Source organism: Mustela lutreola, chromosome 8 (genome assembly GCF_030435805.1).
Source record: "Mustela lutreola isolate mMusLut2 chromosome 8, mMusLut2.pri, whole genome shotgun sequence".
Classification (NCBI taxonomy): Eukaryota; Metazoa; Chordata; class Mammalia; order Carnivora; family Mustelidae; genus Mustela; species Mustela lutreola.
Genome location: NC_081297.1, coordinates 11620315 through 11630050, shown reverse-complemented (window position 1 = coordinate 11630050; position 9736 = coordinate 11620315). Strand labels below are relative to the sequence as shown.

The 9736-nt window shown below is 39.9% G+C and overlaps 2 non-coding genes across 2 annotated transcripts; both read right to left on the bottom strand.

Annotated features, from left to right (window-relative positions):
* Positions 1-3534: 3534 nt before the first annotated feature.
* Positions 3535-3641, bottom strand: LOC131839976 (U6 spliceosomal RNA). The gene has a single exon (XR_009357098.1). It is a non-coding gene; the product is annotated as a U6 spliceosomal RNA (small nuclear RNA).
* Positions 3642-7806: 4165 nt separating this feature from the next.
* LOC131839934 (U4 spliceosomal RNA) lies at positions 7807-7953 on the bottom strand. Its single transcript, XR_009357080.1, has one exon. It is a non-coding gene; the product is annotated as a U4 spliceosomal RNA (small nuclear RNA).
* Between the last annotated feature and the right edge of the window lie 1783 nt (positions 7954-9736).

The following is a 9736-nucleotide window of genomic DNA, read 5'->3' as shown; positions in this document are numbered from 1 at the left end:
CCACCCCACCCCCCAAAACTCAGAAAAGCAATAATCTACTCAGAGTTCAGTTGAGACCAGTGGATGGGTCCTAAGAAAGTAGAGTTTATGATGATGTAGTTGCTTTCTAAATTACTTAAATGAAATCAGTCAATAACTATAAATAATATTAAAAGGTAGATGTAGAACACAGACTGAGGGAAAAGAAAAAAAATCATTTAATACATTTTATTTGCATCTTCTCAGATTGATTTCTTATTGAAATGCTTCCCTGCTTTCTGGGGTCGGCTGAGCATCTCAACAATTAAGAGACTAGAATTGGTAATGGCTAAAAAACGAACCTCCATTATCAGCAGCATTTTAATTGGAGGAAAAGCACACCTGTTGTAAAGAGTTTGGGATGCTCTCGATACACCTGCTGCTTTTGTAAGATCTGCTACAAGGTCCTAGATGAGTCAGAAAAGGTTAAAAAAAAAATGTGGTGCTTGCTCTGAAGACTGTCCTCAGGTTTGCATCCAGAAAGGCCAAGTGTATTTATTTCCTGAGGGTGTGGTTGAACCTGAAAGGGGTGTCAGCCTCCTACAGACTTGGGTAGAGTTGAAGATGAAAAATGTGCTTTCAGCAGGAAGCATTTTCTAAACTTCCATTATACAGGATATTTCCATCAGAATGACACTAACAGTTCACTGCTTAAAGAGTGAGGCCAACAGTCGCCAAACCGTGGAAAGAACCAAGATGCTCTTCAATGGACGAATGGATAAGGAAGATGTGGTCCATATACACTATGGAGTATTATGCCTCCATCAGAAAGGATGAATACCCAACTTTTGTAGCAACATGGACGGGACTGGAAGAGATTATCCTGAGTGAAATAAGTCAAGCAGAGAGAGTTCAATTATCATATGGTTTCACTTACTTGTGGAGCATAAGGAATAACACGGAGGACATGGGGAGCTGGAGAGAAGGGAGTTGGGGGAAATTGGAAGGGGAGATGAACCATGAAAGACTGTGGACTCTGAAAATCAATCTGAGGGTTTTGGAGGGGAGAGGGGTGGGAGGTTGGGTGAGCCTGGTGGTGGGTATCATGGAGGGCACATATTGCATGGAGCACTGGGTGTGGTGCATACACAATGAATTCTGGAACACTGAAAAGAAATTCAAAAAATAAATAAAAATTAAAAAAAAAAAAAGAGTGAGACTAGAAAGTAATATTGTAGGTGAAGAGATCCAATGTGCCCGAGCCTTCATTTCATTTTGTGATAGGAATGGATGCTGGAGAGCTTAACTAAAGACTGAGGAACTTAATTAACAATCTAAAGGAGTTGCAATCAAATAATTACTTGAACATTTGTTAGTATGCATGAGCTTATCATCTATGGATCAGAGAAGTCTTACTCTCAAACATAAAACTTGTATACTGTTGCCAGGGGAAGAGATTATAATTTTATCTTTGTCAAAGGCAACTTTATTGTTGGGATCTTTGTTTAAAAAAAAAAAAAAAAAGGCACCAGAGGTGTATATTGGAAGAGGCAGATCTAGTGGACTTCCTTGAATTCAAGGTTGCTTGACCTGAAAGATGGTGTCTGTCCCATGGCAGGAGTTCAGTAAACATTTGCTGAATGTATTTAATGAATTGCTATTGTCTCCCACTGTGGGCTGTACACCTGGGCCCATTTCCTCCTCCCATGACATAAAGGAAATACCCATGTGACCCCCCCCCCCCCCGCAAGTAATTTAGTGTCTTGGATTGGATCAAGGGCGCGAGGCTAGGGAGCTGACCCAGGATAACAGCTGCCAAGAGACCCAGCTGGACAGGCGTGGTGGGGCGGGAGAGGGAGGCGGTGACAGAAAAGAACCTGGCTAGCTTGGGTGCCAGGGAAGTGTGGCTGCAGGTCAGGCAGGACCAGGAAGCCTCAGAAACAAAGAAGTTTCCTACCTCGCAGGGTAGGCAGAAGATGTCTTCCTTCTCCTACCCCCTGTCAGTCACAACAATTTCTTTACTTTTGAAATTATAATTTCTTTGTTTCAAATTGCATGAGAAATATGTTTTTTTGTAGAAATATGAAGGGTAAGCAAAAAAAAGCCTTCTATAATCCCAGGATTATAAATTGTTAATATTTCAGCATATGATGTATCCTGGCTTGTTCCTGCATATATATGCCTGCACATAAATAAGGTTTTTATACTAAGATACATACTTGTGTGTGTTTACAATACTAGGATACATGCTGTTTCATATTATTAGTGTTATTAAAATATAATACTCCCTATATATATATATATATATATATATATATGTATTTTTGCTGACCGCATAATGTAACAAATACGTACACTATGGTGGTTCTGAAGAAACCCGCCAAATTCATGAAGAGAGGACATGAATTTCTTCTCTTAAGGGGAGAGTAGCAAGGTTCTGGAAGAACACATGAGGTGGGAAAATATCACTGTGACCATTTATGGAAAATCTGCCCTAGTCAGCGTTCACTGCTCAGATTGGCTCTCTCACATGCTACCTAATCTTACCTGTTTTCCAAGTTCCTTCTGTCTTCTCTGAAAAGTTAATCAGCAGAATGATGTAACTAAACACAGAGGATGAAAATAGAGCAGCTGGGTTCAGACTGAGGGAGGAAACTGAGAGGGGTTGCATACAAACCATGATGGTTATTACCCGAATTTCAGCGCCATCATCTGTGCCCATGGCCTTTGGCTCTCAACTGTGAGGAGTATCCTGAAAAATCAATTTGAAATTGGAAGAGACAAACCACTAAAAATAAAAACTTCTTAAAGAAAAAAAGAAAAAAAGGCGGGGCTCTCTGACAGCTGAGTGACTTCAGGCAAGTCACTGAATTTTCTGTGCCTGAGTTTCCTTATCTGTAAAATAAGAATGATAATACTGTCTCGTTTATGCAGTTATCATGGAGATTGAAATGTGTTAGGAAAGCATTTAGAACAATACCTGCTGTTTAGTAAACTCAATAAATATGACCTTTCATTAGCAGTATGAACAGTAGCAGTCGTAGTAATTTGATGACTTTTAATCATTGGATATTTAGATTTCAAGTTTTTGATATTATACATAATTAATTAGAACATTCTTATCAATAAATTTTTGCACGCATCTGATTATTTCCTCAACGTGTAACTGTAAGGCCTGTGTACTTTAGCCTTTTGATATATGTTACAAACAGTACTCCAGAAGATTTGTACCAATTCATTTATAGTCAATATTTTAAAAGGATGCCAACTGTACCCACTCCCTTTAGCACAAGGATTGTCATTTTAAAATCAATATGTGAATTCATCTTTTCTTTACTGGTGAAGCCGAGAATTCCTTCCATATGTTTGTAGTCAGTTGTATTGAATCTTTGGTAGGTTGCATCTTTTTTCAAGGGTTGAATTAAATCTAACATAAGTTTAATCCAGTTATATTTACTTACTGTTGTGTTTTAATACATATTTTATATATCCCATATTTACTGTGATTTAAAAAATTTTTTCCTACCATACTGTATTTTCTGTTTATAATATATATACAGATTTTTTTTAAATTTTTTATTTATTTTCAGCATAACAAATTTGCGTGTCATCCTTGTGCAGGGGCTATGCTAATCTTCTCTGTATGGTTCCAATTTTAGTATATGTGCTGCCGAAGCGAGCACAGATTTTTTTTTTTTTTAAAGATTTTATTTATTTATTTGTCAGAGAGAGAGGGAGAGCGAGCACAGGCAGACAAAGTGGCAGGCAGAATCAGAGGGAGAAGGGGGCTCCCTGGGGAGCAAGGAGCCCGATGTGGGACTTGATCCCAGGACGCTGGGATCATGACCTGAGCTGAAGGCAGCTGCTTAACCAACTGAGCCACCCAGGCGCCCTATACAGATTTTTTAAAAAGATTTAATTTATTCATTTAACAGAGAGGGAGAGTACAAGCAGGGAGAGTGCAGGCAGAGTGGGAGGGAGAAGTAGACTCCCTGCTGAGCCAGGAGCTGGATGTGGGACTCCATCCCAAGACCCCAGGACCATGACCGGAGTTTGTTGACCAGAGCCGTTCAACAAACTGAGCCACCCAGGCGTCCCTAATATATATACATATTATATGTAATTTTCTTTTTAAAATTTTTTCCTGCTTTCTGCTGGAATGATTCAGTTTTCTTAATTCCCTTTCTTATTTTGCTATTATTGCTTTAGAATTAACACATTCTATTTCTATTCTTCTAGCACTCACCTTCCAATTTTTAACTTGTATCTCAATTAAAGTCTGTGTTCATTCTTTCTGCCTTCTTGCATCAAGGTCAGTCTTTGGAATGCTTTACTTTCTATCTCCCCTCCTCAAACGTTGCTGTTGTCTAGTATTTTATCCCACTCTTTATGCTTCTTTCCTAAAACCTCTCCTTGTTTTTCATGGCCGAGTCTTGGTTAGGGTTACCTGAATGCTTACCAATGTCATTGCTTATCATGACTTCTTATATCATATTCATTTCTTCCGGATTTGATTGCTGCTTCTTAAAGAAAATCCTTTACCTTCAGTGATAGTTAAGGAGCTAATGGTTCTCAGTCTTGGTTTGTCTGAAAATATTTTGAATTTTTTCTCACTCTTGAACAGTAGTTCCAATGGATGTAAAAATCTACATTGAGAGGTTTTATCAGAATTTTGAAGATGTCATTCCATTGTTTTAGTTTTTAATTGCTGTTGTTATAGTATATCTGCCATCAGTCTAAAGGATGCTCTTTCTGGTTGTTTTAAGGTTTTCTATTTGCCTTTTTATTTATAGTTTTACCATGAATGATGTGTTCGAGTGTGAACTTGTTTTATCTATGTTACTTGGAGTATGTTGTACTTCTTGAATCTACAGATTCTTGTTTTTTATGAATTCTGGAAAATATTCAGCCATTTTATATTAATACTGGCTCTCCTCAGTCTGTTGATTCATTCTGTGATGTTACATACATTTGGATGTTTTCATTTTATTTGAATATTTCTTAACTTCTCGTTGATATTTTTCATCTCTTAGTCTGTGAATTACAGTTGTTTCCTTATATAATAACATATATATTTTATATATATAATATATAATAACATATAATTTCCTTATATTTGCTTTCCAGTTCACAGATTCTCTGATCAGCTGTGTCTAATTAGATGAAACCTAACAACTGAGTTTTAAATTTCAATTACTAGATTTTTATGTTTAAAACTTTTATTTGGTTTTCTGGTTTTTTTTTTTTAAAGATTTTATTTATTTGACAGAGAGATCACAAGCAGGCAGAGAGGCAGATAGAGAGAGAGGGAGAAGCAGGCTCCCCGCTGAGCAGACCCAGGACCCTGAGATCATGACCTGAGCCGAAGGCAGTGGCTTAACCCACTGAGCCACCCAGGTGCCCCTGGTTTTCATTTTTGATCATGGTTTATTCTTTTTTAATGTTTTGTTCATGTCAGATGTCTTATGTTCATGTCTGCTGGCTCTTTCTTAATCATAGCAGGTTATTTCCTCTGGCATTTTAAGAGGTTTTTTTTTTTTTTTTTTTAAATGTTCTAGATGCCATTCTTTTTTTTTTTTTGTAAGATTTTATTTATTTATTTTTATTTGACAGACAGAAATCACAAGTAGGGAGAAAGGCAGGCAGAGAGAGAGAGGAGGAAGCAGGCTCCCTGCTGAGCAGAGAGCCCGATGCTGCGGAGCTTGATCCCAGGACACTGGGATCATGATCTGAGCCGAAGACAGAGGCCTTAACCCACTGAGCCACCCAGGCACCCCATTTTAAGAGTTTTGATGGTAAGCTCATCCTCTGAAAACATTGTGCAGTCTGACTTCAGTTTCTTGGGGGGGTTTCATTGGCTGGAACAATTTTCATATTCTTTTCTTGGTTTTCCTGAACCATGCTGTTAGTATGAAACAGAATCCAAAATCTGCATGAAGTACAGTAATATATTCCCAGGAAAGATTTTTTTTTTTCCTTCTGACTACCAGGGCAGTAAGTCACACATGAGCTTTTTTGTTTGTTTTTGTTTTTCCTGCCTCTGTGATTTTATGTGGATATTTATCTAGCTTAATTTTTCACTGAGGGTGTTGTTCTTTAAGGGCCCCCACTTGCTATGGGAATCTTGATCTTCCTTACTCATATGAGACCACAACTCTGCCTCCTGTCTTGGCAGGAGTATTGAAATTCAAGCCTCAAGATTATGGATACTGGGCCACCCTCCCTCTGAGGTAACCACAGTGTCAGTTAGTGTGTCCACTGCTTGGGTGTTAGCTTATTCTTTATTTTTGACTTCCAGGATTTCCTTTACTTTTTTTTTTTTTTTTTAAGCTGCATTTAAAATCACATTTGTCCCATTTTATCTTGCATTACCAAATATTTGAAATGGCTTGGTTTCTCAACCATTTCACTAAAAATTGAAGTCTCCTCAATTTTTATATTCTTGCAGCTGATCTAACTTAACCTTTAGGATGTCACTGGAGCTTGAAAAACCACCCGTGCATGCTCCCTAAAGATCTGGAGGCCTGAATTCACCTGCAGTCTCTTTGAACTTGTATGAGAAGTGGGGTGGGGAGGGCTTCCCACTGCGCAGAGAACACAGTATGTGCTCTGGAGTTCTTGGGTAAAGATCAAAAGTGCAGCTCAGGACTTTATGTGGTGCTGCTAAGTCACGAGGAAGAAAGAGAAAGTATCAGCAGACAGACTTTTCTGAGCTCCTGTGCTTTGAACAAAGTCTGGTGAGAAAACTGTACAAATCCAAGGTGTCTCAGACTTTGGACAGCCGGAGCTTTTAAAATCTGCCTAGTGAAGGACACTGCTTAAGAGACGCTTGTGTAGGGCATTCACCTTCTAGGTAGTTGCCCTAACAGGTCACATCAGTCCCAGCCCTGTATCAGAGTATGAAGTGTTTGAGTTCAGAGAAACATCAGTTATTACTCTGTCATGTTCTTCTTAGATAGTTGGCCCTTGAACAACACGGAGGTTCGGGACATTCACCACCCTTGCAGTTTGAAATTCAAGTATAACTTTTGCCTCCCCCTAGACTTAACTACTAATAGCCTACTGTTGACCAGAAGTCTTACAGAGAATATAAACAGCTGATTAACACATATTTTTTATGTCATCTGTGTTATACACTCTTTTCATGCAACAAAGCAAGCTAGAGAAAAGAAAGTGTCATTAAGAAAATTCTTAGAAGGAGGGTGCCTGGGTGGCTCAGTGGGTTAAAGCCTCTGCCTTCGGCTCAGGTCATGATCTCAGGGTCCTGGGATCGAGCCCCGCATCGGGCTCTCTCCTCCGCGGAGAGCCTGCTTCCTCCTCTCTCTCTGCCTGCCTCTCTGCCTACTTGTGATCTGTCTATCAAATAAATAAATAAAATCTTTTTAAAAAAAAAAAAAAAAGAAAATTCTTAGAAGGAGAAAATATATTTACATTACTGCGCTGCATTTATTGAAGTCTGTGTATAAGAGGACCCACACAGTTCAAATCTGTGTCGTTCGAGGGTCAACTGTATTTTGCAAAAAGGAAAAAGTTTTTACAGATGATTATTCTAACTTGCAAAACCAGAAGACACAATAATGCTACTCCAACCCATGATGTGAGGAAGGTAAACTTAGTAGGAGAAAATATTATAAGTAAAGGATCATGAGATTATTCGCTATTTTGAAGTAGTCTCATTGGTACTTCCCGTGCTCCAGAGAAATGCTTATTAATACTTAATTTTAAAAGGTTAAAATGAAGACAGTTTTAGGGAAAAATAATTAGTTCTTAAAGTGACAATTATTTTTTTAATTGCATTACAGAAGGCCTGGAATTAACTGAATCAGATCAAAGCATGGGAAAAATTAATATTCAGAAAAAGTGCCTGTAAACTTTCCAATAGCTCATTGATTTGGGGCAGAATCTCTTGAACATAACTAGAATATTGTTTTCAATTAGCAATAATCGCGCCTCGGATAAACCTCACTGGCTACGATACTGCCACTGCGCAAAGCTAACTAGAATATTGAAGAGGGTCTAGAATCCCCCAGAAATGTGTCAGTGTTCTGCATAGCAACTATCTCATTATTTAATCTATCTGAAATTAATGTACACAGCTTTGTGGGATTTCCTGGCCTCAGATGTTATGGCAAAAACTGCTATTCTACAAAAATCTGTGTTTCCCTTTTCTTCCTGAACATACACATAGATTCCCTTTCCCAGTCTCCTTGCAGTTCAGTGTGACCATGTGGCTGAGGGGCAATGAGGGAATTCGAGCAGGAGAGGGTGACTGTCCTTCCAGGCCTGGCCTATTAAAAGCTTTGTGTTCATTTCTCTGGCGTGCTCTTTTCCTCTTCTGGGGGACTGAGGCGGCCACCCCCAGGTGACCTTGGACATCACATGTGAAAGATGGCAGAGCAGCCATCAGCCTGGATTCTTATACGACTATATGGAGTAGAACCACCTACCTGAACCTTCAGGACTGTTCTATTTCTTTTTTTTTTTTTTTTTTAAGATTTTATTTATTTATTTGACAGACAGAGATCACAAGTAGGCAGAGAGGCAGGCAGAGAGAGAGAGAGAGAGAGGGAAGCAGGCTTCCTGCGGAGCAGGGAGCCCGATGCGGGGCTCGATCCCAGGACTCTGAGATCATGACCCGAGCCGAAGGCAGCAGCCCAAACCACTGAGCCACTCAGGCGCCCCAGGACTGTTCTATTTCTACTGTGTGGAGCCATTGCGTGTTTGTGTCTGTTCTGTTAGCACAGCCCAGCCTACCTGAACTAATGCCGACTGTAACAAGGACCCCAAGGATACTGGCGCCCCAGGAGACCCCCATGTGTGTACCCCCCAGATGGAATGCTCTTTTCTAGTGTGACCATACTCTTGAAGAGATGTTCTCTGCAGTCCCTTTGTCACCCAGAGCCCGGGATCTACAGTTGCTGTCTCTGTCACCCAGGACAGCCAGATCGTCAGCCAGCAGTTCCTCTAAATGCACACATTCTGGATACCTGATTATTTAAATCCCTGGACACAGGAAACCGGGTGATGTGTTCCCCTGCCCCACCTTCCCGGAGCACTGGGTTTCACTTGAAAATTTTGGAGGAAGAAAAATATTATTTTCATATTAAAATAAATATTAATGGGCAGAATGCCCGTTGGATAAATTTGGATGAATTTCAAAGACCAAGCATAAGACTTCAAAGAGACTTCAAGCTTACATTTGCAGTTCTGGATCAAGTGCTCAGAGCTCCCCTGGGGTACGCATTCACCGTGCTTTGTGTTGTCAGCATGGTACTTTATTTATTGTTATCCTAAGGGTTTTTAGGTTTTAATCCAATGGCCAAATATTTTCTTCCAGTACAGTGCAGACACCTAATTCAAGTGTTGCCAGATATTATCAGGACATCAGATTATTTGTTATTGGCTTCGTTCTCTATCTCCCCAACCCCGAAAAAAAAAGAAGAAGGAAAGAGATGAATTTACTATCCAAGCATATGAATGATGTAGTAGCTTTTAAACATGAGTCTTCCAGCCAAACCTGGAAAGGGCCACGTTTCCTTTCAGCCTGTGGCCTCAGAGCCTCCTCCCCTTCCTTCCCAGCTCTCCCACTCCTGCCCCCAACTTTTCATGGAGGTGGGAGTTTTCAGGCCCAGGTCTCTCGACCCAGGCAAGTCCTGGGTGTGTGAGTTGGCGTGATCTGTGTTCTGGCCGTATGACATAGAATGGCCAGTTTCTGCTCTGAGTGGGCTTGTGTTTAACACCCTTCCTGGGCACTTGTTTTCTTTCTTTTGTTTTGTTT